Genomic DNA, 20,062 nt, shown 5'->3' with positions numbered 1-20,062 from the left:
GCTTTAGAGCGCTGGGTATAGAGCGCTGGCTATAGAGCGCGGGCTATAGAGCGCTGGGTATAGAGCGCTGGTTATAGAGCACTGGCTATAGAGCGCTGGCTATAGAGTGCTGGTTATAGAGCACTGGCTTTAGAGCGCTGGGTATAGAGCGCTGGCTATAGAGCGCGGGGTATAGAGCGCTGGGTATAGAGCGCGGGCTATAGAGCGCTGGCTATAGAGCGCTGGTTATAGAGCACTGGCTTTAGAGCGCTGGGTATAGAGCACTGGCTATAGAGCGCGGGCTATAGAGCGCTGGGTATAGAGCGCTGGTTATAGAGTGCTGGCTATAGAGCGCTGGCTATAGAGCGCTGGTTATAGAGCACTGGCTATAGAGCACTGGCTATAGAGCACTGGCTATAGAGCGCTGGTTATAGAGCGCTGGGTATAGAGTGCTGGCTATAGAGCGCTGGCTTTAGAGTGCTGGCTATAGAGCGCTGGCTTTAGAGTGCTGGGTATAGAGTGCTGGTTATAGAGCGCTGGCTATAGAGCGCTGGCTATAGAGCGCTGGGTATAGAGCGCTGGCTTTAGAGTGCTGGCTATAGAGCGCTGGTTATAGAGCACTGGCTTTAGAGCGCTGGGTATAGAGCGCTGGCTATAGAGCGCGGGCTATAGAGCGCTGGGTATAGAGCGCTGGTTATAGAGCACTGGCTATAGAGCGCTGGATATAGAGCGCTGGGTATAGAGCGCGGGCTATAGAGCGCTGGGTATAGAGCGCTGGTTATAGAGCACTGGCTATAGAGCGCTGGATATAGAGCGCTGGTTATAGAGCACTGGCTATAGAGCGCTGGATATAGAGCGCTGGCGGTGGAGCGCTGGCTATAGAGCGCTGGGTATAGAGCGCTGGTTATAGAGCGCTGGGTATAGAGCGCTGGGTATAGAGCGCTGGGTATAGAGCGCTGGCTATAGAGCGCTGGTTATAGAGCGCTGGGTATAGAGCGCTGGGTATAGAGCGCTGGGTATAGAGCGCTGGCTATCGAGCACTGGCAATAGAGTGCAGGCTATAGAGCACTGGCGATAGAGTGCTGGTTATAGAGCGCTGGCTATGGAGCACTGGCTATAGAGCACTGGCTATAGAGCGCTGGCTATGGAGCGCTTGCTATAGAGCGCTGGCTATAGAGCGCTGGCTATGGAGCACTGGCTATAGAGCACTGGTTATAGAGCGCTGGGTATAGAGCGCGGGCTATAGAGCGCTGGGTATAGAGCGCTGGGTATAGAGCGCTGGGTATAGAGCGCTGGGTATAGAGCGCTGGGTATAGAGCGCTGGTTATAGAGCGCTGGGTATAGAGCGCTGGTTATAGAGCGCTGGGTATTGAGCGCTGGGTATAGAGCGCTGGGTATAGAGCGCTGGGTATAGAGCGCTGGTTATAGAGCGCTGGGTATAGAGCGCTGGGTATAGAGCGCTGGGTATAGAGCGCTGGCTATAGAGCGCGGGCTATAGAGCGCTGGGTATAGAGCGCTGGGTATAGAGCGCGGGGTATAGAGCGCTGGCTATAGAGCGCTGGCTATAGAGCGCTGGCTATAGAGCGCGGGCTATAGAGCGCTGGGTATAGAGCGCTGGCGATAGAGCGCTGGCTATAGAGCGCTGGCTGTAGAGCGCTGGGTATAGAGCGCTGGGTATAGAGCGCTGGCTATAAAGCGCTGGCTATAGAGCACTGGCTTTAGAGCGCTGGCGATAGAGTGCTGGCTATAGAGCGCTGGGTATAGAGCGCTGGCTATCGAGCGCTGGCTATAGAGCGCTGGGTATAGAACGCTGGGTATAGAGCGCTGGGTATAGAGCGCTGGGTATAGAGAGCTGGCTCTAGAGCGCTGGTTATAGAGTGCTGGGTATAGAGCGCTGGGTATAGAGCGCTGGGTACAGAGCGCTGGTTATAGAGTGATGGGTATAGAGCGCTGGCTATAGAGCGCTGGCTATAGAGCGCTGGCTATAGAGCGCTGGCTATAGAGCGCTGGTTATAGAGCGCTGGGTATAGAGCGCTGGGTATAGAGCGCTGGGTATAGAGCGCTGGCTATCGAGCACTGGCAATAGAGTGCAGGCTATAGAGCACTGGCGATAGAGTGCTGGTTATAGAGCGCTGGCGATAGAGCGCTGGCTATAAAGCGCTGGCTATAGAGCACTGGCTTTAGAGCGCTGGCGATAGAGTGCTGGCTATAGAGCGCTGGCTATAGAGCGCTGGCTATCGAGCGCTGGCTATCGAGCGCTGGGTATAGAACGCTGGGTATAGAGCGCTGGGTATAGAGCGCTGGGTATAGAGTGCTGGCTCTGGAGCGCTGGTTATAGAGTGCTGGGTATAGAGCGCTGGGTATAGAGCGCTGGGTACAGAGCGCTGGGTATAGAGCGCTGGCGATAGAGCGCTGGCTATAGAGCGCTGGCTGTAGAGCGCTGGGTATAGAGCGCTGGGTATAGAGCGCTGGCTATAAAGCGCTGGCTATAGAGCACTGGCTTTAGAGCGCTGGCGATAGAGTGCTGGCTATAGAGCGCTGGGTATAGAGCGCTGGCTATCGAGCGCTGGCTATAGAGCGCTGGGTATAGAACGCTGGGTATAGAGCGCTGGGTATAGAGCGCTGGGTATAGAGAGCTGGCTCTAGAGCGCTGGTTATAGAGTGCTGGGTATAGAGCGCTGGGTATAGAGCGCTGGGTACAGAGCGCTGGTTATAGAGTGATGGGTATAGAGCGCTGGGTATAGAGCGCTGGCTATAGAGCGCTGGCTATAGAGCGCTGGCTATAGAGCGCTGGTTATAGAGCGCTGGGTATAGAGCGCTGGGTATAGAGCGCTGGGTATAGAGCGCTGGCTATCGAGCACTGGCAATAGAGTGCAGGCTATAGAGCACTGGCGATAGAGTGCTGGTTATAGAGCGCTGGCGATAGAGCGCTGGCTATAAAGCGCTGGCTATAGAGCACTGGCTTTAGAGCGCTGGCGATAGAGTGCTGGCTATAGAGCGCTGGCTATAGAGCGCTGGCTATCGAGCGCTGGCTATCGAGCGCTGGGTATAGAACGCTGGGTATAGAGCGCTGGGTATAGAGCGCTGGGTATAGAGTGCTGGCTCTGGAGCGCTGGTTATAGAGTGCTGGGTATAGAGCGCTGGGTATAGAGCGCTGGGTACAGAGCGCTGGTTATAGAGTGCTGGGTATAGAGCGCTGGGTATAGAGCGCTGGCTATAGAGCGCTGGGTATAGAGCGCTGGGTATAGAGCGCTGGCTATAGAGCGCTGGCTATAGAGCGCTGGTTATAGAGCGCTGGGCTATAGAGCGCTGGGCTATAGAGCGCTGGGTATAGAGCGCTGGGTATAGAGCGCTGGCAATAGAGTGCAGGCTATAGAGCACTGGCGATAGAGTGCTGGTTATAGAGCGCTGGCTATGGAGCACTGGCTATAGAGCACTGGCTATAGAGCGCTGGCTATGGAGCGCTTGCTATAGAGCGCTGGCTATAGAGCGCTGGCTATGGAGCACTGGCTATAGAGCACTGGCTATAGAGCGCTGGCTATAGAGCGCTGGGTACAGAGCGCTGGTTATAGAGTGCTGGGTATAGAGCGCTGGCTATAGAGCGCTGGCTATAGAGCGCTGGCTATAGAGCGCTGGCTATAGAGCGCTGGCTGTAGAGCGCTGGCTATAGAGCGCTGGGCATCGAGCACTGGCTATAGAGCGCTGGCTATAGAGCGCTGGCTATAGAGCGCTGGCTAAAGAGCGCTGGCTATAGAGCGCTGGTTATAGAGCGCTGGCTATAGAGTGCTGGCTATAGAGCGCTGGCTGTGGAGCGCTGGCTGTGGAGCGCTGGCTGTAGAGCGCTGGTTATAGAGCGCTGGCTGTAGAGCGCTGGCTATAGAGCGCTGGCTGTAGAGCGCTGGCTATAGAGCGCTGGGCATAGAGCGCTGGCTATAGAGCGCTGGCTGTAGAGCGCTGGCTATAGAGCGCTGGGCATAGAGCACTGGCTATAGAGCGCTGGCTGTAGAGCACTGGCTATAGAGCGCTGGCTGTAGAGCGCTGACTATAGAGCGCTGGATATAGGGTGCTGGCAAAGGTGCGCTTGCTATGGAGTGCTGGTTATCGAGTGCTGGTTATCGAGTGCTGGCGATAGAGCGCTGGCTATAGAGCGCTGGCTATAGAGCGCTGGCTGTAGAGCACTGGCTATGGAACGCTGGCTATAGAGCGCTGGCTATAGAGCGCTGGCTATAGAGCACTGGCTGTAGAGCGCTGGCTGTAGAGCGCTGGCGATAGAGCGCTGGCTATAGAGCGCTGGCTATAGAGTGCTGGATATAGGGTGCTGGCAAAGGTGCGCTTACTATGGAGCGCTGGCTATAGAGCGCTGGCTATAGAGCGCTGGTTATAGAGCGCTGGTTATAGAGTGCTGGCTATAGAGCGCTGGTTATAGAGTGCTGGCTATAGAGTGCTGGCTATAGAGCGCTGGTTATAGAGCGCTGGCTATAGAGTGCTGGCTATAGAGCGCTGGTTATAGAGTGCTGGCTATAGAGCGCTGGTTATAGAGCGCTGGCTATAGAGCGCTGGCTATAGAGCGCTGGTTATAGAGCGCTGGCTATAGAGCGCTGGCTATAGAGCGCTGGTTATAGAGCGCTGGCTATAGAGCGCTGGCTATAGAGCGCTGGTTATAGAGTGCTGGCTATAGAGTGCTGGCTATAGAGCGCTGGCTATAGAGCGCTGGTTATAGAGTGCTGGCTATAGAGTGCTGGCTATAGAGCGCTGGCTATAGAGCGCTGGTTATAGAGTGCTGGCTATAGAGTGCTGGGTATAGAGTGCTGGCTATAGAGGCAAAATTTTGGTTTAGTGCCTCCGCCATCTATGTGTTCCCCATTAATACTTCACTGGTATTGTCCTCTAAAGGGCCAACATTTGCTTTAGCTATTCTCTTCCTCGATATATACTTATAGAAGCTTTTGTGTTTGTTTTCTGCTGGTTTCATTTGTAATTCATCATAGCTCTTTTGATTCTATTTTCAGTAGCCTATTGTTGAACCTTAAAGTTCTCCCAATTCTCTTGCTTACCACTAGCTTTTGCAGTTTGGTATGCCCTAGTTTTTGCCTTAATATCCTCTTTGACTTCCTTGTCTAGCCATGGAACATTTTTTTACCTTTACAATTCTTCTTCCTCTTCGGAATATAATTTATTTGAGAGGTATTCAACATCTCCCTGGACGTCAGCCTTTGTTCCTCGATTGTCCTGCCCTCAATTATTTGTGCCCAGTTAATTTGGGCCAACTCTTTCTTCAGGAAGGGAACACAGTTGGTGGTGTTCCCATGCACCAGCTGCCCATGTTCTTCCAGGTGGTAAAGGTCGCACCTTTTGAAACTGCTATCAAAGGAGGCTTGGCAAGTTGCGGGAGTGCGTCTTGTATATGGTATTCACTGCAGTGACCATCTGCAAATGGTGGTAGGAGTGAACATTTAAGGTGGTGAATGGAGGGCCATTGAAGTCAGTTGCTTTGTCCTGGATGGCATTGAGTGTCTTGAGTGTTGTTGGAGTTGCAAGTGGAGAATATTCCAGCACACTCATGACCTGTGCCTTGTGGAACAGTTTTGGGAGTTCAGAGGGCTCGCTGCAGAATGCCAACCTCAGGCCTAATATTGGAGCCACAGTGTTTACGAGGCTGATCCAGTTATGTTTCTGGACAATGGTGATCCCAGTATTTTAATGGTGGGGGCTCAGTGATGGTAATGACATTGAATTTCAAAGGGAAGTGGTTAGCGTCTCTATTGTTGAACATGGTCATTGGTACAGATATCACTTGCCACTTATTAGCCCAAGCCTGAATGTTGTCCAGGTCTTACTGCATCAGGCAGGGAGTGCCTCAGTATCTGTGGAGATCTGAATGGAACTGATACTGTTAATGTTCTCACTTCTGATCTTATGATGGGAAGATGTTATTGATGAAGCAACTGAAGATGTTTGGGCCTAGAACACAATCCTAAGGTACTCCTGTAGCAATGGGGATGAAAATATTAGCCTCTAACGACCGCAACCATTTCCTTTGCACTCTGACTCCAGCCAGTGGAATGGTTTCTGCCTGATTCCTGCTGACTTCAACTTTACTCGATGCCACATTCAGTCAAACATAAATCAGACCCGAGGCCGGAATCGAACCCGGGTCCCTGGCACTGTGAGGCAGCAGTACTAACCACTGTGCCGCCCCAGCATTCAGGACTGGGCATTCATGACACACTGTGGGACATTATCAGCAAGAAAATTGTTTTCAATGACAATGTGCACCCTCGTGGCTTGGCCTATTCCTCATTCTACCATTACAATGGGACTAAACTCGGTTAAATGAGGAAAGATTTTTTACTGAATTCAAATTTCACCATCTACCATGGTGGGATTCGAACCCCTGCGTCAAGACCACTATGTGAAGATGCCGGCGTTGGACTGGGGTAAACACAGTAAGAAGTCTAACAACACCAGGTTAAAGTCCAACAGGTTTATTTGGTAGCAAAAGCCACTAGCTTTCGGAACAGGCTGTTCCTTCGTCAGGTGGGTGGGAGTTCTGATCACAAACAGGGCACAAAGACACAAACTCAATTTACATGAATAATGATTGGAATGTGAGTCTTTACAGCTAATCAAGTCTTAAAGGTACAGACAATGTGAGTGGAGGCAGCATGAAGCACAGGTTAAAGAGATGTGTATTGTCTCCAGACAGGACAGCTCGTGAGATTTTGCACATCCAGGCAAGTTGTGGGGGTTACAGATAGTGTGACATAAACCCAATATCCCGGTTGAGGCCGTCCTCATTTGTGCGGAACCTGGCCATCAGTCTCTGCTCAGTGACTCTGCGCTGTCGTGTGTCGTGAAGGCCGCCTTGGAGAACGCTTACCTGGAGATCAGAGACTGAATGCCCGTGACCGCTGAAGTGCTCCCCAACAGGAAGAGAACAGTTTTGCCTGGTGATTGTCGAGCGGTGTTCATTCACCCGTTGTCGTAGCGTCTGCATGGTTTCCTCAATGTACCATGCCTCTGGACATCCTTTCCTGCAGCGTAACAGGTAGACAACATTGACCGAGTTGCAATAGTATGTACCGTGTACCTGGTGGATGGTGTTCTCACGTGAGATGATGGCATCCGTGTCGATGATCCGGCACGTCTTGCAGAGGTTGCTGTGGCAGGGTTGTGTGGTGTCGTGGTCACTGTTCTCCTGAAGGCTGGGTAGTTTGCTGCGGACAATGGTCTGTTTGAGGTTGCGTGGTTGTTTGAAGGCAAGAAGTGGGGGTGTGGGGATGGCCTTGGCGAGATGTTCGTCTGACACGTTGAAGGCTCTGGAGGGGATGCCATAGCTTCTCCGCTCCGGGGAAGCACTGGACGACGAAGGGTACTCTGTCCACTGTGTCCCGTGTTTGTCTTCTGAGGAGGTCGGTGCGGTTTGTCGCTGTGGCGCGTCGGAACTATCGATCAATGAGTCGAGCGCCATATCCTGTTCTTATGAGGGCATCTTGCAGCGTCTGGAGGTGTCTGTTGCGATCCTCCGCATCTGAGCAGATCCTGTGTATACGGAGAGCTTGTCCGTAGGGGATGGCTTCTTTAACGTGTTTAGGGTGGAAGCTGGAGAAGTGGAGCATCGTGAGGTTATCCGTGGACTTGCGGTACAGTGAGGTGCTGAGGTGACCGTCCTTAATGGAGATGCGTGTGTCCAAGAATGCAACCGATTCCGGAGAGTAGTCTATGGTGAGTCTGATGGTGGGATGGAACTTGTTGATGTCATCATATAGTTGTTTCAGTGATTGTTCACCATGAGTCCAAAGGAAGAAAATGTCATTGATGTATCTAGTGTATAGCATCGGTTGAAGGTCCTGTGCGGTGAAGAAGTCTTGTTCGAACCTGTGCATGAAGATGTTGGCACACTACGCCACTGATAGAACAGCAGTTAACATAAAAGAAACCCAAAAATCCTCTACCTGCGGGTATGCAAATTGGAAGAAGGGTGGATCGTATTAGGAACAAACAGGGTGATTTATGCTTAGAGGTGCAGGACAAAGCTAGAATACTTAATGAGTGCTTTATATAGTGTATACCAAGGAACAAATGCTGAAAGAATATTGGTAGAAGTGGAGATGATTGAGATAATGGAAGGGGGGAAATTGATAGGCGGGATCTATTGGAAAAGGTGGCTGTGCTTAGAATGGATAAGTCGCTTGACCAACATGCCAAGTTGATAAGGGAAATAGGGGTATCCCATAATTTTCCAATCTTCCCTAGATGTGGGGAAGACGCCAAAGGATTGAAGAGTGGCAAATGTGACATCCTTATTCAGGAAAGTGTGTGAAGATAGTCCAAACAACTACAGGTCAGTGAGATTAACATCAGAGTGGGGAAAGGTTGGGAAACAATAATCAGGGGGAAAATTCAACAGGAACGCAGAGAAACTGAGCCGTTTAAGAAGAGGCAGAATGGATTTGGAAAAGGCAGGTGGTGCACAGCTAATCAAATTGAGGAGATTGATGAAGGGAACACTGTGGATGTTGTCTATATGTATTTTAAGAAAGCATTTGACAAAGTGCCACATGAAAGGCTGCTCGAGAAAGTTCAGGCTGATGGAATCAGAGGGTCAGGATCAGCTTTGACGCAAAATTGGCTTCAGGATGGAAAACAGTGAGTCATGGTAAATCTTTCCTTTTCAGATTGGAGGACAGTGGACAGTGCTAATCCCAAAGGGTCAGTACCCAGCTTACTGCTTTTCTAACATGGAGAAATGACTGGAATATTGGTAAACAATGTAAAATTCCAAAATGTACTGATGATACCAGATGGAAACAGTGAGGCTACAACTGACTGCAGCAAAAATAGATTAGCAAAATGAACAGACAAATGGCAGATGGAATTTAATATGTAGATGTGTGAGGTGATGTATTTTGGAAGACTGGATGGGGAAGGGCAATATAGACTTACTGGCTCAGTCCTAAAGAGTGGGATTCAATGTGCACACAGCTCTGAAAGGCATTATGAGAGAGCAGTTAGCAAAGCATGTGGGATCTTGAGCTTCATGAATTGAGGTATTGAGTACAAAAGGAGGGATGTTTTCTAAATCTTTATAAAACTCTGAATAGGACACAGCTAGAGTAGTGTATCCAGTTCTAGTCACCACACTTTAAGGAACATCGTCAGTGTTCTTGGGAGATGCGGTGACTTCCCAGAATGGTTCTGGGGATCAGGGATTTTAGCTACAAGGTGGGTTTGAGAAGCTTGTGGTTGTTCTGTTTGAAGAGAAGGAGACTGAGGGCAGGTTTGGTAGGAATGTACGTGATGCGCGATTAATTCACTCGGGAGGCTGGATCGTACCCGGGAAATAAAGGCTTTTATTAGCAACAAGAATAGAGCATACTGCTTAACAATACAATCCCAGACTAAAGGGTCACTAGGAAGTGCAGTGACCATTATACTCCTATAGGAAGGCGGAGCCAACCGGAGTGTACCACAGAACAATACCAACAGGTGGAACACCCCAACCCTAACCCCAACAGTAACAAGAGTAACATATGTACAAGTACCCATAACGATAACCATCTATGGTTCAGTACCCATAGTGGTAACCATCTATGGTTCACCACATTCACCCCTCCTTTAAAACAAAGGCCGGTGGGGCAAAAAAAACAATACGAACTGTCCATATATTCACAGGTTCAGTCGTATCGGAGGTCCACACCATCTCTGCGACCTCCGCAGCACTGGCGATAGCGCCGGTTCTGGTGACCGTGGTGTCCCTCTCTCCAAGGTGGTGTCCAGTGACTCCTCCAGTTCCTCGCGGACGGGTGGACCTCGAGGTGGCGACAATCTCCTGGACTCAGGCAAGCCTCGAGGTGACGACAATCTCCTGGACTGAGGCAAGCTGTACACGGGGGTAAGAGGATTAAGTGGGGTCCCGATACTGCCCGCGCCGTGTCAGGAGGGGAGAGAATGGGCAAAGGAACCCTAACCAGGGGTGCGGGAGTGACGGGAGTTTCCAGGTCCCCTGCAGGCGTCAGATCTCGGATAGAGACCGTGTCCTCTCGCCCGTCAGGATATGCTACATAGGCATATTGAGGGTTGGCATGGAGGAGATGGACCTGTTCAACCAAAGGGTCGGACTTGCGGGTCCTAACATGCCGCCGCAGGAGGACCGATCCTGAGTACGTCAACCAAGACGGCAGTGAGGTCCCAGAGGAAGACTTGCTAGGGAAGGTAAACATCCGCTCATGTGGGGTAGCATTGGTTGCCGTACACAGGAGGGACCGGATTGAATGGAGCGCATCAGAAAGTACCTCTTGCCAACGGGAGACTGGAAGACCCCTAGACCTTAACGCCAGTAAGACAGCCTTCCAGACTGTAGCGTTTTCTCTTTCGACCTGCCCATTACCCCTGGGGTTGTAACTTGTAGTCCTACTTGAGGCAATTCCTTTAGAGAGCAGGTATTGCCTCAAGTCGTCGCTCATAAACGACGAACCCCTGTCACTGTGGATATAACTGGGGTAGCCGAACAGGGTAAAAAGACTCCGCAAGGCTTTGATGACCGTGGCAGCGGACATGTCAGAACAGGGAACGGCAAAAGGGAATCGGGAGTACTCGTCAACCACGTTGAGGAAATACACATTCCGATCTGTCGAAGGAAGGGGGCCCTTGAAATCAACACTCAGTCGTTCAAAAGGGCGAGTGGCCTTAATGAGGTGTGCCCTGTCAGGTCGGTAGAAGTGCGGCTTGCATTCAGCACATACCTGGCAGCTTCGAGTTATCGACCTGACATCCTCTATGGAGTAGGGCAGATTCCGGGCCTTTACAAAATGGAAGAGCCGAGTGATCCCCGGATGGCAGAGATCATTGTGGAGGGCCTGTAGCCGGTCCTCCTGCACACTGGCACATGTTCCACGCAACAGGGCATCTGAGGGCTCATTGAGCTTCCCCGGATGGTACATGATATCATAGTTGTAGGTGGAGAGTTCGATTCTCCACCTCAAGATTTTATCATTCTTAATTTTACCCCTTAACGTGTTGTTGAACATGAATGCCACGGACCGTTGGTCCGTGAGCAAGGTAAATGGTTTTCCAGCCAAATAATGACGCCAATGCCGTACGGCCTCCACAATGGCCTGAGCCTCTTTTTCCACAGAGGAGTGCCGAATTTCAGGGCCTTGGAGGGTACGAGAGAAAAAGGCCTGGTTAAGCATGGCGGCCAGGGCAAAATCAGATGCATCACTCTCCACCTGGAAGGGGATGGACTCATCGACAGCGTGCATCGTGGCTTTCGCGATGTCAGCTTTTATCCCTTCAAAGGCTAAGCGAGCCTTTGCTGCCAGGGGAAAAGAGGTAGATTTTATGAGCGGACGGGCTTTGTCCGCATAATTGGGAACCCACTGTGCGTAATACGAGAAGAAGCCTAAGCATCTTCTCAGTGCTTTGATGCTAGTGGGTAGGGAAAGTTCAAGGAGGGGACACATACGGTCTGGATCGGGGCCGATGACCCCGTTTTCCACCACGTATCCGAGGATTGCTAGGCGGTGCTTGCTGAATACACACTTCTCCCTGTTATAGGTCAGGTTCAGGCGAGACGCAGTGCGTAAAAACTTCAGGAGGTTGGCGTTGTGGTCCTGCTGGTCATGGCCGCAGATAGTGACGTTGTCCAGGTACGGGAAGGTAGCCCGTAGCCCGTTTTGGTCCACCATTCAGTCCATCTCATGCTGGAAGACCGAGACCCCATTAGTGACGCCAAAAGGGACCCTTAAGAAGTGGTAGAGACGGCCATCCGCCTCAAAGGCCGTGTATTTTCGGTCCTCTGGGCGAATGGGGAGCTGGTGGTAGGCTGACTTCAAGTCGATGGTGGAGAACACCCGGTACTGCGCAATCTTGTTGACCATGTCAGATATGCGCGGGAGAGGGTACGCATCCAGCTGCGTGTACCTATTAATGGTCTGACTATAGTCTATGACCATCCGGGGCTTGTCTCCAGTCTTAACCACCACGACTTGCGCTCTCCATGGGCTAGTGCTAGGTTGAATGATCCCTTCCCTGAGGAGCCGCTGAACCTCAGATCGAATAAAGATCCGATCCTCAGTGCTGTAACGCCTGCTCTTAGTTGCGATGGGCTTGCAGCCTGGCACGAGATTTTCAAATAAAGAAGGCGGGGTAATTTTGAGTGTCAAGAGACTGCACGTGGAGCGCGCTGGGCAATTTGGAGGCTGCTGTTCTCCCACTGAAAGTGGAGGTAGTGGCCCATCGTACTGCAGGGTCACACTCCTCAGGTGAGCCATAAAGTCTAGTCCCAGGAGTACCGGAGCGCAAAGGTGCGGTAACACGAGGAGCCTGAAGTTCTCATAAACTGTGCCCCGTACCGTTAGAGTTACCACGCAGCTCCCAAGAACGGTAACAGATCGGGACCTCGACGCCATAGAGATTGTCAGCCTGACAGTTTGTACTCGGAGAGCGCACCGTTTCACGGTATCCGGATGAATGAAACTCTCCGTGCTCCCGCTGTCAAACAGACAATGTATCAGGCGTCCGTTTACCTCTATGTCCATCATGGACTTGTCAAGTCTGTGAGGCTTGGCCTGGTCCAGGATGATTGACGCCACTGTTGGATCCCGAGTGCAACTGCAGGCAGCTGAGATGGTCGATGATGAGAACCCCTGCTGGTCGTCTGCGGCCGGTGTCGACTAAAATGGCTGCGCCCATGGATCGCACGTGGTCGATGGCGTTGAAAGTGGCGGCCCCTGCAGGTCGCACGTGTCTTGCGTCGTCATCATCAGGAATGGCGGCGCCCGTGAATCGCACGTGGTTGAAGACCTCGACGAAGCTGGAGATGAGGAGATGGATCCTGGGGAGTCACACGCAGCACTGCTTGGCTTCGAAGGGGGCTTCGCTCGGCACACTTTAGCATAGTGCCCTTTCTTTCCACACGCGGAGCAAAATACTGTCCTGGCCGGACATCTCTGGCGAGGATGCTTCGCCAATCCACAGAAATAGCACCGTGGGCCTCCTGGAGCTGCCGCAGCCGTCAGGTCTGAGGTTGAAAGCACGATCGCGCAGTTCCTAAGAGCCGCTGGGTAGAGTTGAGTCGGTGGCTGTACTTGCCACGATGTTCCCATGTGGTCGGTGGGGTAAGTTTCAAGACTTCTGGAGGCCGTTTCCATCGCATCAGCCAATTCCACCGTCTTAGCTAGGTCCAAGTTACCCTGCTTTAGCAGCCGCAGGCGAATATAGGATGAGCCGATTCCCGCCACGAACGCACCTCGGATCAGATCGTTAGTGTATTGAGTAGCCGACACTGGCTTGCAATTGCAGGCTCTGGCTAGCTGCTGAAGTTCGCGCAGGTACTGTCCCGTCGTTTCGCCGGGCTGCCGCCGTCAAGTGGCTAGTAGGTGACGAGCATGAATCTCGTTTGGCGGTTTATGGTACAGCTTCTTGAGTAATTCGATGGCCTCTTTGTAGTCTTGGGAATCACGGATTGTTGCGTACACAGTGTCGCTTACCCTTGCGTGGAGGACCCGCAATCTGTCGGCGTCATTTTGGACTGCTGTTGAGGCGTCGATATAATCCTGGAAACACTTCAACCAATGGTCGAAAGTGTTCGACACTCCAGCGGCACGCGGATCTAAGGTTAGCCGATCGGGTTTTAACATCTGCTCCATGTTTTTTTTTCAAAACAAAAATTGTTGCTAATAAGACTGATGCGCGATTAATTCACTTGGGAGGCTGGATCGTACCCGGGAAATAAAGGCTTTTATTAGCAACAAGAATAGAGCATACTGCTTAACAATACAATCCCAGACTAAAGGGTCACTAGGAAGTGCAGTGACCTTTATACTCTTGTAGGAAGGCGGAGCCAACCGGAGTGTACCACAGAACAACCCTAACCCCAACAGTAACAAGAGTAACATATGTACAAGTACCCATAGCAATAACCATCTATGGTTCAGTACCCATAGTGGTAACCATCTATGATTCACCACAGTACGAAATTGTTTGGTTTGATAATATAGACAAAGGTAAGTTGTTCCCTTTAGATAACCGTTTAAGGACTGGGGAAACACATTTGAGGTTTTGAGCAGGATAAGGGAGGATGTGATGAAGAACTTTTTTTATGCAGTGAATGGTAATAACCTGGAACTCACCTGCCTACAAGAACATAGAACATAGAACATTACAGCACAGTACAGGCCCTTCGGCCCTCGATGTTGCGCCGACCAGTGAAACCAATCTAAAGCCCATCTAACCTACACTATTCCAATATCATCCATATGTTTATCCAATGACCCTTTAAATGCCCTGAATGTTGACGAGTCCACTACTGTTGCAGGCAGGGCATTCCACGCCCTTACTACCCTCTGAGTAAAGAACCTACCTCTGACATCTGTCCTGTATCTATCACCCCTCAATTTAAAGCTATGTCCCCTTGTGCTAGCCATCACCATCCGAGGAAAGAGGCTCTCACTGTCCACCCTATCTAATCCTCTGATCATCTTGTATGCCTCTATTAAGTCACCTCTTAACCTTCTCTCTAACGAAAACAGCCTCAAGTCACTCAGCCTTTCCCCATAAGACCTTCCCACCATACCTGGTAAATCTCCTCTGCACCCTTTCCAATGCTTCCACATCCTTCCTATAATGCGGCGACCAGAACTGTACGCAATACTCCAAGTGCGGCCGCACCAGAGTTTTGTACAGCTGCAACATGACATCATGGCTCCGAAGCTCAATCCCTCTACCAATAAAAGCGAACACACTGTACGCCTTCTTAACAACCCTATCAACCTGGGTGCAACTTTCAGGGATCTATGCACATGGACACCGACATCTCTCTGCTCATCCACACTACCAAGTATCTTACCATTAGCCCAGTACTCTGTATTCCTGGTACTCCTTCCAAAGTGAATCACCTCACACTTTTCCGCATTAAACTGCATTTGCCACCTCTCAGCCCAGCTCTGCAGCTTATCTATGTCCCTCTGTAACCTACAACATCCTTCCGCACTGTCCACAACTTCACCGACTTTAGTGTCATCCGCAAATTTACTAACCCATCCTTCTACGCCCTCATCCAGGTCATTTATAAAAATGACAAACAGCAGTGGTCCCAAAACAGATCCTTGCGGTACACCACTAGTAACTGAACTCCAGGATCAACCACCACCCTCTGTCTTCTTACAGCGAACCAATTTCTGATCCAAACCGCTAAATCACCCTCAATCCCATGCCTCCGTATTTTCTGCAATAGCCTACCATGGGGAACCTTATCAAACGCTTTACTGAAATCCTTATACACCACATCAACTGCTTTACCCTCATCCACCTCTTTGGTCACCTTCTCAAAGAACTCAATAAGGTTTGTGAGGCACGACCTACTCTTCACAAAACCATATTGACTATCCCTAATCAAATTGTTCCTTTCGAGATGATTATAAATCCTATCTCTTATAATCCTTTCCAAAACTTTGCCCACAACATAAGTAAGGCTTACTGGTCTATAATTACCAGGGTTGTCTCTACTCCCCTTCTTGAACAAGGGGACAACATTTGCTATCCTCCAGTCTTCTGGCACTATTCCTGTAGACAATGACAACATAAAGATCAAAGCCAAAGGCTCTGCAATCTCCTCCCTAGCTTCCCAGAGAATCCTAGGATAAATCCCATCCGGCCCAGGGGACTTATCTATTTTCACACTTTCCAGAATTGCTAACACCTCCTCCTTATGAACCTCAATCCCGTCTAGTCCAATAGCCTGTATCTCAGTATTCTCCTCGACAACATTGTCTTTTTCCTGTGTGAATACTGACAAAAAATATTCATTTCGCGCCTCTCCTATCTCTTCGGATTCCACGCACAACTTCCCACTGCTGTCCTTGACTGGCCCTAATCTTACCCTAGTCATTCTTTTATTCCTGACATACCTATAGAAAGCTTTAGGGTTTTCCTTGATCCTACCTGCCAAAGACTTCTCATGTCCCCTCCTGGCTTTTCTTAGCGCTCTCTTTAGGTCCTTCCTGGCTAACTTGTAACTCTCAAGCGCCCTAACTGAGCCTTCACGTCTCATCTTTACATAAGTCTCCTTCTTCCTCTTCACAAGTGATTCAACTTCTTTCGTAAACCACGGTTCCCTCACTCGACCACTTCCTCCCTGTCTGACAGGTACATACTTCTCAAGGACACGCAGTCGTCGTTCCTCGAACAAGCTCCACATTTCAATTGTGCCCATCCCCTGCAGATTTCTTCCCCATCCTATACAAGGTTGGTGGAAAGGGAGATAGTTAATGCTTCTATACTCACAGTGCAATGGGACTGTGTAGAGGGAGCTTTGCTCTGTATCAAACCTGTGCTGTACCTGTCCTGGGTGTCTTTGATGGGACAGTGCAGAGAGAACTTTACCCTACATCTAACCTGCACGTACCTGACCTGGGTGTCTTTGATGGTAGAGGGATCTTCACCCTGTACCTATCCTGCCTTATACCTGTCCTGGGTGTGTTTGATGCAACAGTATGGAGGAAACTTTGCTCTGTATCTAACCTATGCTGGACTTACCCTGGGTAAGTTCGATGGCAGAGTGTAGAGGGTTCCTTACCCTATATCTAACCTGCGCTGTATCTGCCCTTGGTGTGTTTGATGGGAGAGTGTAGAGGGAGCTTTGCCCTGTATCTAACCTGCACTGTTCCTCCCCTGGGTGTGTTTGATGGTAAGAGTTTTAACAACACCAGGTTAAAGGTTTATTTGGTAGCAAATGCCATTAGCTTTCGGAGTGCTGCTCCTTCGTCAGATGGAGTGGAAATCTGCTCTCAAACAAGGCATACAGAGACACAAAATCAAGTTACAGAATACTGATTAGAATGCGAATCTCTACAACCAACCAGGTCTTAAAGATACAGATAATGTGAGTGGAGGGAGCATTAAGCACAGGTTAAAGAGATGTGTATTGTCTCCAGACAGGACAGCCAGTGGGATTCTGCAAGTCCAGGAGGCAAGCTGTGGGGGGTTACTGATAATGTGACATAAACCCAAGATCCCAGTTTAGGCCGTCCTCATGTGTGCGGAACTTGGCTATCAGTTTCTGCTCAGCGACTCTGCGCTGTCGTGAAGGCCACCTTGGAGAATGCTTACTCGAAGATCAGAGGCTGAATGCCCGTGACCGCTGAAGTGCTCCCCCACAGGAAAAGAACAATTGATGGGACAGTATAGAGGGAGCTTGGCTCTGTATCTAACCTGTGCTGTATCTGCCCTGGGTGTGTTTGATGGGGGAGTGTAGAGGGAGCTTTACCCTGTATCTAACCTGCGCTGTTCCTCCCCTGGGTGTGTTTGATGGGAGTTCTGCTGTTTTTAACACACAAAATGGAAAACTTCAGAAAAAGACAGGTACAAATGGTATGTCTTCCATGTGTTTTGTTGAAGTTGGTGAGGTTTTTACAATGAGCCCAGCTCCTTCTACCCTTCTCACCTCTTTTTGCATGTTGAAGATCTTGATGACATTTGATATTTTTGGCAGGTGCAGTTCCAGTCAGGTTAATCTTGGTATGTGTTTTTCTGCGCTGTGTGGGTGGATTTCATAATGTGGTCGCTATCATCATCAGTTGCAGGAAGCTGTTCGTGAAAATGCATTTATCAATTGTTTGATCATGACAAATTTTGCTGAACTGCATATTTCTCTCCCTTGCGATCATGCTGCACTCACAGCTTCGTAATATTCTCTTTATTCCAAACAGAGTGCCTTTGTGTCAGGCTACTCGAGCCTCCTTCAATCAGGGGACTCCCAATCCCTGCATCTTCTTTTCCATATCACTGTCAATGGGGCAGCGATGGCTCGTGTGCTGCTGCACAAGCATCAGAGATATAAGGGTAAAGGAGGGAGATTATCCGTTTATCCCAGCACGGATCCCTGTCCGACCCTCAGCTGCCAACCCAGGGAATGTGAAACCAATCCTCACCGTGACAGTTGGAAAATTTGAATCCAGTTTAAATCACTTGGAAATAAAAAAAACTTACCAGTAAAAGTGCCTGTGAAGCTGTTGGATTGTCTTAAAACCCTAACAGGTTGACTGATGTCCTTTAGGGAAGGAAATCTGTTGTCCTTACCTAGTCCAGTGTACAGATGACTCCAGATCCAGACTAGCATGGTTAACTAATATCTGAACTCTGAAGTGGCCTAACAAGTCACTCAGTCTTTTTTTTTTGTTTAATTTGTTCATGGAATGTGGGTGTCGCTGGCTGGGCCAGCATTTATTGCCCATCCCTGAGGAGCAATTAAGAATTAACCACATTGCTGTGTGGCCCTGGAGTCACATGTAGGCCAGATCAGGTAAGGACGGCAGATTTCCTTCCCTAAAGAACATTAGTGAACCAGATGGGTTTTTCCAACAATCGACAATGGTTTCGTGGTCATCAGTAGATTGTTAATTCCAGATATTGTTTATTGAATTCAAATTCCACCGTCTTAGAAAAATTCAAGACAATCAGGCAGAGTCAACATGGTTTGGTGAAAGGAAAATCATGTTTAACCAAATCATTGGAGTTCTTTGAAGGAGTCATAGAATTCCTACAGTGCAGAAGGAGGCCATTTGGCCCATCGAGTCTGCACCAACCACAATCCCATCCAGGCCCTATGCCCGTAACCCCACGTATTTACCCTCCTATTCCCCTGACACTAAGGGCAATTTAGCATGGCCAATCATCCCAAACCGCACATCTTTGGAGTCACATGTGCTGTGGATAAAGGGGAGCCTGCAGATGTACCGTGCTTGGATTTCCAGAAGGCATTTGATAAGGTGCCACATCAAAGGTTATTGCGGAAAATAAAAGCTCATGGTGTAGGGGGTAATCTATTGGCATGGATTAAAGATTGGCTAGCTACCAGGAAACAGAGGGAAGGTATAAATGTTTTTTTTCCGGTTGGTGGGATATAATGAATGATGTGCCACAGGGATGAGTGTTGGGGCCTCAACCTTTTACAATTTCTATATATGACTTGGTTGAAGGGACCAAAATATGGTTGTTAAATTTATTGATGAAACAAAGATAGGTCAGATAGTAAGATGTGAAGTAGACATAAGGAGGCTACACAGGGATATAGATAGGTCAAGTGACTGGGCAAAGATCTGGCAAATGGAATATAACCTGTGAAATTATCCATTTCGGCTGGAAAAATAAAAGCAGATTATCCAAATGGTGAGATTGCAGAGTTCTGAGATGCAGAGGTGTCTGAGTATGAACTGCAAAAGACTAGTATGTAGGAACAGCAAATGACTGGAAAAGCTGAATAAGGCTCAGCGGTGCTGCTGGAGTGAGGGGAGCCGCAGAGAGAAGCAGGCGGTGCTCCCTCAGGGAGATGCAGTGCTGCAAAAATCAAACAAGCTCAATAAAATGCTGCAAACTGTCAATGCTGCAAATTCAAGCACCTAACAGCAAACCACATAGTGCCTCATCTTTCAACGGTCTCTTATTTAACCCTGAACATTTATCCCACCCTCGATGCAGTTTGTCATGAAAATGTTTAGTTTTTAGTTTATTTATTTGTCACAAGTCGGCTTACATTAACACTGCAATGAAGTTACTGTGAAAATCCCCTAGTCACCACACTCCAGTGCCTGTTTGGGTTACACTGAGGGAGAATTTAACATGACCAATGCACCTAACCAGCATGTGGGAGGAAACCAGAGCACCCAGAGGAAACCTACACAGACACATGGAGAACGTGCAGACTCTGCACAGACAGTGACCCAAGCCAGGAATCGAACCCGGGTCCCTGGTGCTGTGAGGCAGCCATGCTAACCACTGTGCCACCAAACACCAGCAAAACCAGACTGTAACCCGGATCAGCACTAGAAAGGGTTCAGTTTTCAACTTTTTTTGTGTGGACCCGGAGGACAAAGGAAGGGAAAGGACTGGAAGAACTCCAAATAGCCTACAATCAAGTCTTAAAGATGGAGATATTTTGGTTTGTTGGATGTAACAGCACTTTAGACAGTTCCTGAAGTTAAATGTTTGAGTACATTTGGTTTTTGAGCTGTTAGGATAGTAAAAAAAAACTTACTTTTATTACACCTTCCAAAAATTCAATGCTTAATGTGTAACTCTCGGA

The sequence above is a fragment of the Mustelus asterias genome, chromosome 14 (assembly GCF_964213995.1).
Source record: "Mustelus asterias chromosome 14, sMusAst1.hap1.1, whole genome shotgun sequence".
Lineage (NCBI taxonomy): Eukaryota > Metazoa > Chordata > Chondrichthyes > Carcharhiniformes > Triakidae > Mustelus > Mustelus asterias.
Note: the sequence above shows the minus strand (reverse complement) of the source record.